The 16,710-nt window shown below is 46.6% G+C and overlaps 1 protein-coding gene across 1 annotated transcript in view; it reads left to right on the top strand.

The window, feature by feature from the left end:
- The first annotated feature begins 399 nt into the window (after positions 1–399).
- TDRD9 (tudor domain containing 9) overlaps positions 400–16,710 on the top strand; it is a 789,496-nt gene continuing 773,185 nt past the window's right edge. Inside the window, exon 1 of the mRNA XM_082275596.1 lies at positions 400–438. The gene's annotated coding sequence lies outside the window, so the exon portion shown is untranslated. The remainder of the gene's footprint in view (positions 439–16,710) is intronic.

Below are 16,710 nucleotides of genomic sequence, written 5' to 3'. Positions count from 1 at the left end.
TATATTTATTTATAGCCACGTACAACATATTCATTTTAAAATTGTCCTCTACTTTGCACCTACTGTGCACGTTCTACTCTGCTCCAGCCCCACACTGTCTTAGATTGCAGCAGTTTAACCTTCCACTTGCACCTTATGACACTTTTTACATGTATATTTTATATAAGACCTTTTGGGTTTTATTGTATTTTCTGCTTATTGCTCTGACATATCTGGTCTAGCGTGTTTAATATATTAGGCAGCGCTAAGTACCTCACCCCCCCCCCCCATAGTAAATATTTTAATATTTACAAGCAATTTATTTATTTATTTATTTTTAATTTTAAAATGACTCGTTTTACAGATTGCAGTCGAAAAGCTAATGCAGTCAGGGAGATTCCGGCACCATATGAGGACTTTGCATATCCAGCTTTGCCAATATTGAAAAGCAGAGAAGAGGTAAATTTACTTTTCCAGTGACTCATTATTTTGTACATATCAGGGGCTGGGTGTAATTTTTCCTTTTTTCTTTGTACAGCAATGGACATGGAATTCCTAGTCATTCACTAGGGGTTATATGCAGTAACCTTTTAGGTAACTGGACACTAAAAAAAAAAAAAAAAAAAAGTTGCTGGCACATGCCCATAAGTGAAGCGAAGGTCTTTTCTAGGAAGGTTTTTCTTACAAGAAAAATCATATAGTGTGTATCCAGCTTTAATCAATTTCTTTTTAGATTAACAATGCATCCGTAAAGTATTAACAGCGCTTCACTCATTCCACATTTTGTTAACGCCTTATTACAAAATGGTTTTAAATACATTTTTGTCCTAAAAATTCTACAAACCGTACTCCATAATGACAACATGAAAAGTTTGTTTGAAATCTTTGAAAACTTATTAAAAATAAAAAAACAAAAAAATGCCATGTACATAAGTATTCACAGCCTTTGCCATGACACTCAAATTGAGCTTACGCGCATCCTGTTTCCACTGATCATCCTGGGGATGTTTCTACAACTTTATTGTAGAGTCCACTTGTGGTAAATCCAGTTGCGTGAACATGATTTGTAAAGGTACACAGCTGTATATACAAGTTCCCACAGTTAATAGTGCCTGTCAGAGCACAATCCAAGCCTTCATGTCCAAGGATTTCTCTGTAGACCTGGAGGCATAGATCTGGAAAAATTGTCTGCAGCATTAAAGGTCCCATTGAGCACGGTGGCCTCTCATTCCTAAATGGAAGAAGTTTGGAACCTCCAGGACTTTTCCTAGAGCGGGCCACCGGGCCGAAATGAGCAATCGGGGGAGGAGAAGGGCTTTAGTCAGGGAGGTGACCATGAACTCTATGGTCACTCTTGACAGAGCTCCAGCGTTTCTCTCTGGAGAGAGGAGCACCTTCCAGAAGATGAACCATCTCTGCAGCATTTGAGCAATCAGGCCTGTATAGTATAGTGGCCAGACGGAAGCCACTTCCCAGTAAAAGGCACATGACAGTCCGTCTGGAGTTTGTCAAAAGGCACCTGACGGACTCTGACCATGAGAAACAATTCTCTGGTCTGATGAAACAAATGTTTAAGTCTTTGGCCTGAATGGCAAGCGCCTTTTCTGGAGGAAGCCATGCAAACGCTCATCACCTGGCCAATGCCATTCCTACAGTAAAGAATGGTGGTGGCAGCATCATGCTGTGGGGATGTTTTTCAGTGGCAGGAACTGGGAGACTGTTCAAGATGGAGGGAAAGGTGAATGCTGCAATGTACAGACACATCTTAGATGAAAACCTGCTCCTGAGCGCTGTGGACCTCAGCCAGGGCCGAAGCTTCATCTTCCTGTAGGCCAATGATCCTAAGAACCCAGCCAAGATGACACAGGAGTGGCTATGGGACAACTTGGTGAATGTCCTTGTGTGGCTCAGCCAGTGCCCAGACTTGAACCTGATTTGAACATCTCTGGAGAGATCTGAAAATGGCTGTGGACCGATGCACCCCATTCTGCCCGATGGAGCTCGAGAGGCCCTGCAAAGAAGAATTTGGGAAACTTCCCAAAAATGTGTGCTAAGCTTGGCTTGTAGCATCATACTAAAAGACGAGGTTGTAAGCTGTGCCAATGGTTCTAAAACAAAGTATTGAGCAAAGGCTATGAATACTTATGTACGTGTGACTTTTTTATTTTTAATAAATTTGCAACAATTTTCTAAATTTTTTTTCACGTTGTCATAATGGGGTATTGTTTGTAGAATTCTGTTAGTGCCAAGGCGTTCGGCTCAGGAGAGGGGAGTTACTTATGGAAGTGCCTGGCACGATATGGCTTTGGCCCCAACTTTCTCAGGTGGATCAGTTTGTTGTATCAGGCCCCTGTTGTCAGAGTTACAGCTAATGGATGGCTATCAGACACTTTTTTAAATTGACTAGAGGCACCAGACAGTTCTGTTGCCTGTCCCCCTACTATATGCTCTGACCACAGAACCTTTTGCAATATCCATCAGGGACAACCCGTTGATACTGGGCCTGCGTGTGGGTGATTTGGAAGAAAGGTTGAGTATGTATGCGGACGATACCCTGCTATATCTAGCATATTCGGGCTCTTCTCTGGCTGAGGCATTGCCTACAATTGAACATTTTTGCTTAGGATCAACTGGGGGAAATCACAGATTCTCCCACTTGATCTTGCCCACCAAACTGAATTACAGACCCAGTTGCCCCTCCAGAGAGTCAGCAGTATCAAATACCTTGGAGTGCACCTAACCAGGGCACCCACTTATAATGTTCCCCTCAACATAGAACCTCTTTTCCCTGATCAAATCCAAAAGGCAAATATGGGCCGTCTCCTGCTTGACGTGCTGGGTCGTATTAGCCTTATCAAAATGATACTTCCAAAAATTCTATATATATTGTGGCACACTCCGGTGTATTAACCATTGAAATATTTTAAAACTATTGACACAATTCTCAAACCATTTGTTTGGGGAAAGAATAGGCATAAACTGGCATGTCGCATCCTTAAAATCCCACTGACTTGGCCGGCACGGCCTTGCTGGACTTCAGCTTGTATTACTTAGCATCCCAATTATCCCAGTTATTTCATATAGATAAGACTGATAAACAATGCTTCACCCTACTCTTATGTCCCAAATGGGCTCAACTGACAGTGGACCCTATCTGTGCTATAGCTGCAGGACCGGACGGTGACACTGGGACAGGTGGACGTGGTTCTCTCACATCACTACAGGCAGATTTGGAGACTGGCCTCTGTCAAATTAGACATACCTGCACAAAATTACTACACTCCCCTTTGGCATAACAGAGCGCTCCAAGAATTTGACTGTACCTGATTTGGAGGTATGGTGCCGTGGGGGAATTTACTACCTCTCGCACCTATCTGTGGGCTCGTTGAAAACGTTTGATGCCCTGAAAGTGGAATTTACTCTCCCTGATCGTATGCTTTTCCGGTTCCTACAGGTCCGACAAGCCATACATGCTCAGTTCCCAGAATCCATGTCCTGCCCCTCTCTAAATCCTCTCATGGAGATGGTCAAAAGCAAAGATCCCCAGAAATTAAATCTGTGTTTTACAATATGTTACATACCCCTTCATCAACGAAACTGGCCTATGAGGTTAAAACGCGATGGGAGGGGGACCTGGGGAGCCTGGAGGATGATGACTGGGGTGAGGCACTGGACGCATGTAAAGCGGTCTCAGCTAAATTGCCTGATAGGCTGACTCAAATGTATATTTTGCATTGCACGTATCACTCATGCAAGGTTAGCTAAATTCAGACCGACCTCCTACCTGCCTAATGTGCCTTGTTAACACCAGGCATGTTCTACCTCCTCCTGTGGTCCTGCCCCTACGTGCAGGGCTTCTAGAAACAGGTGGTTGATTTTCTCCATGACAACATGGGGTCTCCCTTGACCTTGGACCCCAAATTATGTTTATTGGGAATCTTTCCAGATGCCGATATCGACAAATACACAAAAATTTTTCTGCACGAACGCTTTTTTCTCCTCGAAAAAACGATAGCTAAACTATGAATGAGGCAAACTCCCCCCAGACTTCCCAACTGGAAAGCTGACGTAAACAATGCCTTGCCTTATAAAAAATGAATTTACATTAATAGGGGATGTTCTGTGAAATATAACAAGGTCTGGGACCGCTGGCTCAATGTATCTGACACCTGTATAGGGATAGTGGAACTGTATTCCCCCCCCCCCCCCAGTACTTCTTACTTGTACCTGAATTATGGTAGGCCATGTTTCTCTTTGTCTCATATGTGTGTAATTACACGACATGTTGATGTAAAAGCCCAGGTGTAGGTGTCCACTAGTTTTCTTTTTGCGACTTCTTATGGTACAATAGAATACAAAGCCATACAGTTTTTTTTTTTTTAATTTTAAATCAATGCAGAACACAATTTTGATAAAAATTTGAAAGATATGTGATATTGAGGAAATGAATACCAAGTGGGTCACACTTTAAAATGCGAATGCCCATGTAGCGGGGACAACTGAAGTAAATTTACTTTTCTGCTGCTGGATGGTGTAGATGGTCTGTTTCCCTGTGGGTCCCGATTACCGTGTTCCCGCCATTTTGTTGTAGCCCCTGTCTGCTTCTATGACAGCGGCTATCTTGGTACACCCGTTTTCGGCCATTTTGGAGTTTTTGCTGTGAAGACCGATGTGATTATCTGGAAGCGTTCTTTTGGTGGGAGGAGCCCCTCCCTTCACCCGGGCAGTTCCCTGGCTCATTTCCTTTCCTTCAGCCACCGCTGAGGCCCTCCTTATCTGATTGCTTTGATTTGACCCGTCATATGTTCACTGTGGTTGGGTCGGCTCTTGGGCCAGTGTTTACCATCACCCTGGTGTAACAAGCTGACTGAATGGGCAAAAGATTTTCGCCGGGACCTGGAGGAGACACAGCTCCCTCCCTGAGTTTGTGGAGCCGGCGGATCAATATGTCCCAGGGCTATAGTTCGTCTATTTTGCCTCTTTGGATGCTGCTCCCTTGCTTTATAGTCTTTCTCTTTCATGGCTGAAATGCTTGTCCGCGTACCAGGCTTCTAAGAAGGCCTTGTCCAGGCCTCCATTCGTGGGAGATCGCCTGTTTGGAGCGTCCTTGGATGACGTCATCAAAGGCCTCACAGGGGGATAGAGTACTTTTTTTAGGGTTCCAAGGTTAAGAATCGTGTCGCAGACGGGGACCCTCATTCTGCTCACAAGCGGCCTTTTCATTTCTCAGGACAAGGGATCAAAACCCTTCAGGGCCTCCAATGGGGGTTCCAAAAAGTCTTGGTCGGAAAAACCAAGAATGGGTCTGCCAGGCCTGCAGACAAAAACTCCTTCGCATGAAGGGGTGCACTCACCCGTATCGAAGGTGGGGGGGGGGGGGGGAGAGGACGTCTTTGCTGTTTTCTAGATCCGTGGACTTTTCTAATTAAGAACAAGTGGGTCCCCGAAGTCGTTTGATCCAGCTACAAGATGATACCCGCCGGCAAGGTGCTTTCGTTCCAACCCTTATCCCCAGATCAATTACAGGATCTGTATGGGACAGTGTAAGACTTGCTGTCTCAAGGAGTGATTTCCCGGTTCCGATGTCGGAGCGCTTTCAAGGCTTCTATTCAAACCCGTTTATGGTTCCCAGGAAGGAGGGCAAGGTGGGTTAAATTCTGGAGCTCAAGTCGCTGAACTGCTTTGTGCGAGTGCATACGTTTCGAATGGGAATCCCTAATTCAGGGGAACTTTCTCGTATCCATCGACATCGAGAACGCTTTCTTTCACATCCCCATTTGTATCGCCCATCATCAGCGCTTCCTCCACTTTGCCATAGAACATTATCAATTTGTGGTGTAACCCTTTGGTCTCGCCTCCGCTCCTCGGGTCTTTACAAAAGTGTTGGCCCCAGTTCTAGCATTACTGTGTTAGCAGGGGATCGCGATACTGGGGTACCTGAACGATCTGCTTTTGCGAGTCTTCGACTGCCCTGTTTGCCAACCTTGAGATCACTGCAAACGCTGAGGGAGGTCGATTGGATTCTGAATCTTCAGGAGTCTGCTCTGGTCCTGTCCACGAGCCTGGAATATTCGGCACTGACTCTGGACTCCGCCTCGGCCAGAGTGTTTCTCCCTCTGGCAAAACTGCAGAAGTTCCAGGAGGCGATTTGCCTTCTGCTGTCCAGCAGATGGTCATCTCTTCCGACATGTATCCAGGTGTTAGGCCTGATGGTGTCTACCTTTTTGAGGCGGTTCCGTTAGCACAGTTCCATGCTAGATATCTGCAAAATTAGATTCTGGTGAGGTGGAACAAGGATCCTCAGTCTCTGTGCAAAATTAGATTCTGGTGAGGTGGAACAAGGATCCTCAGTCTCTGTGCAAAATTAGATTCTGGTGAGGTGGAACAAGGATCCTCAGTCTCTCAACAATCTAATCATGTTGAGCCAGAGGACAAGGGGGTCCCTGGTCAGGTGGCTTTGCTCTCCAGCACTTTACCGAAAATCCTTGCTTCCCCTGTACTGGACGGTTGTCACCACGAAAGCCGGCCTATCTGAGTGGGGAGGCATCCGTGGCACAGATTGTGTTTAAGGGGTCTGGACCCTGGAGGAGTCCAGGCTACCGATGAATGTACTGGAGCTCCGAGCGACCAGGCTTTGTCGGGATCATTAGACAAGTTGTCTTCGGGGATGTCCATTATTGATTCAGTTAGACAATGCCAAGGCCGTGGCCTATGTCACTCACAAAGGGGGACACAACTTAAGGCTTGGGATGTAGCCGGCCTTCTAAGGTGGGCAGAACGGTTTGTTCCAGCTCTCTCTGCTGTACACATTCCAGAGGTGGAAAATTGGCAGGTGGACTATCTCAGTCGACAGGCATTGGACCAAGGAGAATGGTCACATCATCCGGATGCGTTTAGTCAGTTTTGTCTCCGGTGAGGGACTCACGAGGTGGACCTGTTTGGCCTCTCACCTCAATTGGAAAGTTCAGAGACTTGTGGCACGGTCTCGGGATCCTCTAGCGGAGACCACAGATGCCCTAGTGGCTCTCAAACTTCTGCCGTGACTCCGGTGCAGGATCGAGGCAGAAGAGATTCCATTCATTCTAGTGGCTACAGACTGGCCTCGCCCTTCTTTTTACTCCGATCTGGTATCGCTGCTCACCGATGTTCCTTGGAGACTCCTCAGATAAGATCTGCTGTATCAAGGACCGATCTTCCATCCGGTCTTAAGGCCTGGCTGTTGAAAGCCAGGTGCTGAAGGATAGAGGGTTGTCTGATTCGGTGATTCCTACGCTTTCAAAAGCTAGAAAATCTACTTCAGGAAGATTTACCATCGTACTTGAAGACCTACACTACTGTTAAAAAGTTTGGGGTCACTTAAAGAGGTTGTAAACCGAGAAAAAAATTTTTTCTCTTCTTTACATCCTGAAAGAGAAACACATAATGAGCTAGTATGCATCGCATAGTAGCTCATTATGAAATACTTACCTTAGAACGAGCCCCCGCCGTGCCGTCCGCTTACCTGTATGACGGGCGACATGTATAGTCGCCCGTCTTCCGGGATCGCGGCATCCGGCCATCTGATTGGCCGGAGCCGCGGTGACGTCACTCCCGCGCGCGGGAGCCGACGGTCACGGCACGGGGCTCTGAAGGAACGGCACGATCTGCCGTTCCTTCAGAGCGCATGCGCCAGTGACGTCACTGGCTGCATTAAAGGTAAATATCTCCTAAACGGTGCATGTTTAGGAGATATTTACAGTACCTATAGGTAAGCCTTAATATAGGCTTACCTATAGGTACAACTTCCTGAGGAGGGTTTACTTCCTCTTTAATGTCCTTATTTTTTGGGGGGAAAAAAAACGCCTTTTTCAATGAAGATAACCTTAAATTAGAAATAGTCTAGACATTGTAATGTGGCTGGAAACGGCTGATTTTGAATGGAATATCTACATAGGTGTACAGAGGCACTCCTGTGTTCTAATGGTACATAGTGCTAGCTAATCCTGTTAAAAGGCTAATTGAGGATTACAAAACCCTTGTGCAATTATGTTAGTACAGCTGAAAACTGTTGTGCTGATTAGAGAAGCTATAAAATTGGCCTTCCTTTGAGCTAGTTGAGTAGAGCTTCAGCATTTGTGAGTTCACTTATAGTCACAATGGCCAGAAAAAGATCACTTTCTTCTGAAACTTAAGTCTACTCTGAGAAATGAAGGCTTTTCCATGTGAGAAATTGCCAAGACACTGAAGATTTCCTACAGCGGTGTGTGCTACTACCTTCAGAGAACAGCACAAATGGGCTCTAACCAGAATAGAAAAAGTGGGATGCCCCGCTGCACAACTAAGCAAGAGGACAAGTACATTAGTCACTAGTTTAAGAAAGAAGCCTCACAGGTCCTCATCTGACCGCTTCATTAACTGCTTGCCAACTGCCCCACACAGATTTACTGCAGCAGGGCGGCTTGGCTGCGCATAATCGTGTAGATCTACGGGATTATGTGCACATGGTATCGGCGCCGCCCGAGTCGCGCTCCCGCCCGCCGAGTCACGCTCCCGCTGTGATTAGACAAAGCGGGAGCCAGACCATGGGAGGAGCGGGCTCGATTGCCGCCAGCCTCTTGCGATCTTCAGCTAGAATGACAGCCGCCTGCTTATGTAAACAAAGTAGGCAGGTCTTCTGTCAGAGACAGGGAAAGATTTTGTGATTCAGCTAAGCTGAATCAAAGATCTCTCCCTGCCTCTGTCCAACCCATCCCCCTCACACAGCACAATAGGGAACACATTTATCCCCTTGAGCACCCCTAGTGTTAACCCCTTCCCTGCCTGTGTCATTTATACAGTAACCGTGAATATTATTTATCACTGATTACTGTATTAATGTCACTGGTCCCCAAAAAATGTAAAAAATGTCAGGGGTCTGATCTGTCCGCCGTAATGTTGCAGTCCAGATTAAAAATTGCTGATCGCCGCCATTAATAAAAAATAAAAATATGTCCATAAATCTATCCCGTAGTTTGTAAACGCTATACATTTTGCGCAAACTCAATGTAAGCTTTTTGGGTTTTTTTTTTAACCAAAAATATGTAGCCGAATACAAATTGGCCTAAACTGATAAAAAAAAAAAAAAAAAAAAATTTTCGTTTTTTTTTTTTTTTTTTTGGGAATGTTTTATAGCAGAAAATAAAAAATATTGTGTTCCCCCCCCCCCCCCCCAAAAAAAAATGTCGCTCTTTGTTTATAGCGCAAAATCTAACTACTGCAGCGGTTATCAAATACCACCAAGAGAGCTCTATTTGTGGGGAGGGAAAGACATTGTATTTGTGTATGGCGTCGCATGACCACGCAATTGTCAGTTAAAGCAACACAGTGCTGAATCGTGAAAAAATGGCTTGGTCATTAAGGGGGTAAAACTTTCCGGAGCTGAAGTGGTTAAATGGTACCCACAAAATGCCAGTCTCAACGTCCACAGTGAAGAGGCCACTCCGGGATGCTGCCCTTCTAGGCAGAGTGGCAAAGAAAAAGCCATATCTGAGACTGGCCAATAAAAGGAAAAGTTTAAGATGGGCAAAAGAACAGTCATTGGACAGAGGAAGATTGGAAAAAAGTGTTATGGACAGACGAATCTAAGTTTGAGGTGTTTGGATCACACAGAAGAACATTTGTGAGATGCAGAACAAGTGAACAGATGCTGGAGGAGTGCCTGATGCAATCTGTCAAGCATGGTGGAGGTAATGTGATGGTCTGCTTTGGTGCTGGTAAAGTGGGAGATTTGTACAAGGTAAAAGGGATCTTTGAATAAGGAAGGCTATCACTACATTTTGCAACACCATACCATACATACCCTGTGGACAGCGCTTTAATGGAGCAAATTTCCTCCTACAACAGGACAATGACCCAAAGCACACCTCCAAACTATGCAAGAACTATTTAGGGAAGAAGCAGTCAGCTGGTATTCTGTCTGTAAGTGGCCTGCGCAGTCACCAGATCTCAACCCTATTGAGCTGTTGTGGGAGCAGCTTGACCGTATGGTACGTAAGAAGTGCCCATCAAGCCAATCCAACTTGTGGGAGGTGCTTTGGGAAGCGTGGGGTGAAATTTCTTCAGATAACCTCAACAAATTGACAGCTAGAACGCCAAAGGTCTGTAAGGCTGTAATTGCTGCAAATGGAGAATTATTTGATAAAAGCAAAGTTTGAAGGACAAAATTATTTCAAATAAAAATCATTATTTCTAACCTCGTCAATGTCTTGACTATAATTTCTATTCATTTTGCAACTCATTTGATGAATAAAAGTGAGTTTTCATGGAAAACATGAAATTGTCTCTGTGACCCCCAAACTTTCAAACAGTATACGTTGCGTTGTGAGTCTCTCGGGATTAACCCTCGCCCCTTTTCGGTGACTCAGATCTTGGTTTTCCTCCTGTGGTGGAAATTAATGGGGTCTGGCACATAGAAGTTAGCTTGGTGTGCGGAGAACTTCGCTGCGCTGAAATGCACACTTGTTATTAATAAGCGCCATTAATCCCTTGTACAGAAAAGTACAATGTACAGCTCTTTTGTATAAAGAAATCCTAGCGCGCTTGGCAACAAAGATAAAACAGGCAAAAAGCTGTGTCCCTGTCAATGTTAATAGAAGTAGCCCTCTCCAGCACAGGATGCTTGTTTATGCTCAGGCAAAAGGGGGTTTACAGGGGTAGTCAACACAACCAATCAGACATGTATATTTTCAAAAGTACAATAGAAATGAGAGTGTATGTAAATTAACCAACTGATTTGTGTGCAGGAGTTTCCAGCTGTTCTGTGAAAAAGGAACCATGCACTATTGCTAACAATGAGACCCACATATAGGAAAATGGCTAGCAAACACTTGTGCAATGGAACTAGCGTGGATTCTCATGAACGCGGCCACGCAGGTACTGATGCATGCACTCCCATCATAACCTGTTAGAGTGAATCCTATATAATATAGTTCATAAAAACCATATTTGATAGTGATTATGCTACTGTTTCAGTAAATGAGACTATATCTGCAAAATAAAATGGCATCAGTATTTAAATCATGCGGATTAAGCATAATAGAGAAAGCTACCAGCCATTATTCCAGCAAAAGGGCAGATACTTGTCAAAACAATAATTTTTTTTTTTTAAAGGTATTTTTATTAATAAAACATAAAACACAGACAACAGTCCAATATAAATCAAGGAGTACAATCAAGAAGGAAATAATGCATATCCAAGAATCATACTGACAGTAGCACAGGGCAATGAGGCAAATAACATCAATCACAGTAGCGCAAACATATCGACCCTAGTTGACAGCCTCCACCCCACCTCTCCTGATCCAACCAGAAACATTGTAGGATTTTGTTTTAAAATTTTTTTTTTCTCCCCCCCCCCCCCCCCCCCCCAACAACTTAGAACATATAATCCTTCCAGATAACCCAGATAACGTGAGGAGAAAGTACAAACCTTACAAAACCCTTCACAGAATGACGTTCCTATCACATCAGCAAGTAAGTATGCAACCCACCGTAGGGAAGAAGCACCACCCCCCTCCCAGCCCGGGCACCCAAAAAGGTAGCAAAGGCAAAAACGTCATCAAAGAGGAGCGATAAGTTTGGTAAATAAACACACATCGTTGTGTCCTCAGGAGCTTAGACCTCCCTGGACCCTATAACCGAGTCCATCCATGAGGACCATACCTTGGCAAATTTTTTTGTTGGAGCCCCTAGCCAAATAGGTCAGTTTATACATAGGAAGAGCATTGTTGACCAGTTCCACCCAGGCTGCTACCGTAGGTGGAGCGTCCTGTTTCCATCTCAGGGCAATCAGTTTCTTGGCATAGAAAAAAAGTATACATAACAGAGTCCTTTGGGACTGCCGAATACCCTCCTCCCCCAGATTGCCAAGTAGGCATCTGTCCGGTGCGAGAATATTCGGCAGTGCCAATTTACCTGCGATAAAGGTACATACCCCCTTCCAGAAGGACTGGATCAGCGGACATAACCAGACCATGTGAAAGAAGTCCCCTCTAACTTCCTGGCAGCGGAAACACAATGGGGAGGCAAGCCTCCCCATCGCAAAGAGACGACAGGGAGTATAGTAAATTCTATGTAAATTCAGTTGAATAACCCTGTCCCCCGCAGCTATCAATCCATGGAACTGGACACTGAGCAAATCATCCCAGTCCGCCAGTTCCAATTGAGGTATTTCAGCCTGCCATTTTGCCCGAAGGGACCCCATCCTCTCACCCTGGCCAAGGGTCAACCCATAGAGTCGGGAGATGAGTTTAGTGTGATCGGGATTCATCAATTCCTTTTCTAACCGAGTCGGAGCCAGGTGGACCCCCCCGAAGACCAAATTGGGCCGCCACCGCGTGCCGAAGTTGCTGATACAGAAACCAGCACGTCGAGGGAATCCCCAGCTCCGCCCTCAACAGCAAAGGACTTAAAGGCCTGGTTCACAAACAATTGATGGGCATATTTTAAGTCAAATTCCACCCACCTCCTAGAGGAATCCATCTTATGTAAATCTTGCAGTCCCGGATTAAACCATAGAGGAGCATTAGGGGACCTATTGAAGGAGGAACCCCCCATTCTAGCATTACAAATATGAACAACTTTGCAGGATAATCTAATGATATTGGCACCCTCTGTCGGATAAGGACCTTTCCTATATAGTGAGATAAGGAGTGCTTCATAGGAGCCCATCACCAGTGCTGACGTGGTAACTGCCGCGTTCGGCAGGTCTGGGAAAAACCAAGCATGGACATGCGTCAATTGAGCAGCCAAGTAATAAGCCTGCAGATCCGGAGCTGCCAGACTCCCGGCGTGAGCTGGGAGTTTTAGCGTGCTGAATGAGATCCGTGCCGGCTTCATACCCCATATAAAAGAAAACAGTATGGATTCAATGCTTGCAAACAGCCGCTTGGGAAGGTACACCGGCGCCTGCCAAAATAGGTAGAGGAAGCGGGGCAGGTAGATCATTTTTAAATATATTGATTCTACCCATCAAGTTAAGTGGCAATTTGCTCCAGGTGACCAAGGTTTGTTTTAACCGTTGCATCAGTGGAGTAATATTGTTGTCAACGTACATGCCCACCGGCTGCTGGATGACCACACCCAGGTATCGAAATTTAGTCACCACCTGAAGGCTACATGGAAGCACCAGGTCAGGGGCCCGACTCGGGTCAAGGGGAAACGCCACCGACTTATCCCAGTTAACCTGAAATCCCGAGAACCGCCCGAAGGATTCTATCACCTCCAGGGCAGCATCCAAGGATTCCTGGGAATCATCCAAATAAAGCAGCATATCGTCGGCATATAGAGATGTTTTCCCTTCCAGCTCCCCCACCCTGCAACCGTGTATCCTCTCATCATGTCTGAGTAAGTTGGCCAGTGGTGCCAGGGCAAACAGCAGGGGGGACAATGGGCACCCCTGCCTAGTACTCCGGCACACTGAAAATTGTTCGGTAACCCTGTTGTTGACGCGCAGGCGCACCACTGGCGAGTCATAGAGTAATCGCACCCACCTGATAAATTTTGGACCACATCCCATCCTGCCCAGCACTGCGAATAAATAGGGCCACTCCACCGAGTCAAATGCTTTATGAGCATCTAAGGATAATATCAGTCTGGTGTCCACTCCAGAGGGTGGAGCCTGCAGGTTGACAAATAGACGACGCAGGTTTATCGCCGTAGAGCGTCCTAGAATGAATCCAGTTTGGTCAGAGTGAATAATTTTAGAAACAACGTTATTCACCCTACGGGACAAAACCTTTGCCATAATTTTGACATCAGCATTAATCAGGGAGATAGGCCTATAAGATTCGCAGTACATCGGGTCTTTGTTGGGCTTTGGTATCAACACTATCAAAGCCTCCCGGAGGGAGGGTGGGAGCGTCCCAGTCTCAAAAGCTTCAGCATAAACCTTAGACAGTCGGGCGACTAGGGTCTCCGAGTAAGCTCTGTACCACTCAATCGGAAAACCGTCCAACCCCGGTGTCTTATTAGCCGCAAAAGAGGAAATCGCAGCCGCGATCTCCTCAGGAGTAATAGGGCCCTCAAGCGACATACTATCTTCCACCTCAAGTGTCTCCATCGGGATATCCCGTAGGTAGGAGTCCAGGTCCTCTTGAGAGTAGGTGGCTCTTGAGGAGTACAAGGACTTAAAAAAAATCTAGAAAGGCTCCCACTATCTCCGTGCCCTCTGTGCACCTCCGATGCTGAGCATCAAAGACACCGGCAATAGCCGTGACCGGGTGTTCAGAGCGAGAGAGATACGCCAGAATCTTACTATTTTTATCGCCATATTCAAACACTCGCTGCTTTTGATAGAGTAATTTTTTCTGAGTCTTTTCTATTAAAACAAGATCCAACTGCAGAGCACTGTCCCGCCACATGGAGTAGTTCTCTGAGGGGTTTTTAACATATTCCAATTCAGCCTTAGTCGCCTCCGATTGGAGAGATTCCACCCGCCAGGCCCTATCCTCCTTGAGTTGTTTAATCACACTGGCCACCGAGCCCCGCATGGTAGCCTTGAAGGCATCCCACAACATAGCACCAGAGGCCGTCTCCTGATTGACCAGCCAGAAATGAGCCATCTCCTTCGCAGTGATGAGGAAAAAGATTTTCTCGTTGAGCCATTGGGGGCTCAACCTCCACAGTTTGTAACCAAGTGAGGAGGAGAGGCCAATTTTAATGAGCAAAGGAGAGTGGTCCGAGACGGCCCTGGGCAAGTAGGAGACGGATATTAGTCTCGGGAGCAAGTCCGGGGAGACCAAACACAGATCCAACCTGGAGAGAGTCTTATAGGAGGCCGAGTAACAGGAATATTCACTAGCAGTCGGGTTCCTCCAGCAGTCCACCAACTGGTATTTGTCGACCGAAGCCGCAAGAGAGGAAGAAGCCGACATATCCCCTGAATACCTATCCACTGCAGGGGACATCACCGCATTAAAATCACCCGCAATCAGCAAAGGACCTTCAGCCACCTGTAACAATTGGGCCATTACCTTGTCCCAAAAGGCTAGAGTAAATGGGGGCGGAATATAAACAGATCAAGTATCCACCACATTCTCAATTTGCAATAAAATAACATATCGCCCGTAGATATCGGTAACAACCTGTTTCACCGAGCACTTAAGTGAACGAGTCACTAGGATAGATACCCCCCTGGTGTAAGTGGAGAACATGGAGTGGAAACCATGTGCCACAAACGCCCGCTTAAGGGCAAGAACCTTAGACCCAGTCAAATGCGTTTTCTTGTAGAAATATAACCTGAGGAGTATATTTCTGCAGATAATTAAAAACCAGGGCCCTTTTCACTTTATCGTTAAGCCCCCTGACGTTCCAGGAGAGCACAGTCAAATTGTCCATAGCCGTGGTAAGAGAGAAAAGGACAGTCCCAGTCTGGTGAGTTCCCCCAGAAACCGGTCAGCAGGGGGCAGTGCATCAACCGCCGTAGGAAGCCTCCGTATACAGGAGGTAAGGAGTGCAGGAAGTACCTGTGAAGGGTAAAAACCAGTCCCGAACAAAAACAAGAGTCCCCAACCCCCCACCCTGCCCGTAGCCCCAACATGCCCGAGCCTGAACCCCAAACCAAACCAAGTCAGTGGAACAAGTGGAGAACCGGTCATAAGCAACGTTCCTAGATTGCTACCATACAGTCACACCACATAGAAGTTACCATCCAGAAAGGGCAGTCAGGAGTACACCTCCCATAGGTGAAGAAGAAAAAATGGGAAATAATCCAAGGCACAAACGGTATCCCCAACATTGAGACAGTCCCAGCATCTGGATAAATAGCGGGGGGAAGGATACCCCACCCAGTAATGCCCTCAGCCCCTGCCCAAGGAGTCCAGCCATTGATCAGCTTCCTCAGGATCCAGGAAGAATTGCGTCTTGCCTCCACACACCACACGTAATTTAGCAGGATACAACATACTGTAAGGTAGCTGCCGCTCCCTGAGACGTTTCTTGACATGCAAAAATGCTGCTCTCTGTTTTTGCGTGCCCGCTGAGAAATCCGGAAAGATAGTAATGACAGCATTGTCAAAGCGGAGATCCGGTAACTCCCTGGCCTTCTGCAAAGCAGCCAGTAAGGCCCTAGGCCTAGCTCCTGGTGCAGGGGCCTTAAAGGGGACCCTATGAGCCCGCTTAATAGCGAATAGTGGGGAGAAGGAGTCAGGACCCAGCACCTGTTTCAGCCAGGATTCCACAAAGGCCTCAGGATGTCTGCCTTCAGCTCCCTCCGGGAAGCCCAGGAATCGCAGATTATTGCGACGCAGGCAGTCCTCCATATCCCCTAACTTAGCCGCCTGGGCCTTCTGTTCTGCCTGTATGCTTCTAAGTGCTGCAGGGAGGGGGAAGACATCGTCCTCTACTGAGCTTATACGCTGTTCTGTGGTGACCCTTTGCCTGAGCTTGTGGACATCATCTTTAAGGAGGGAGAAGTCCACCCTGAGAGCATCTATATGGGATGTAAGGGAGGTCTGACACATTTTTATGGCGTCCATGATCTTTGACAGGGTGGGTTCAGGTACCTGAGATAATCGTGGTCCTGCAGGTTCCGTGTCGGTATGGGCACTCGGCGAAAGCGCAGGCCATTCCAGACTGTCTCCCAACCAGGATGCATGGGCAGCTGCAGCAGAGACTCCGGCAGCATGAGAGGACCGGGCGCTATCTTGGGCCTGCACCAAGGGATCCGGATCGCGGTCCGCCGGGGACACCGGCCTGTCTCTGCCGTACTTCACC

The sequence above is a fragment of the Pelophylax lessonae genome, assembly GCF_965119305.1.
Source record: "Pelophylax lessonae genome assembly, chromosome: 13".
Taxonomy (NCBI): domain Eukaryota; kingdom Metazoa; phylum Chordata; class Amphibia; order Anura; family Ranidae; genus Pelophylax; species Pelophylax lessonae.
Note: the sequence above shows the minus strand (reverse complement) of the source record. Positions and strands in the feature narration are given on the sequence as shown.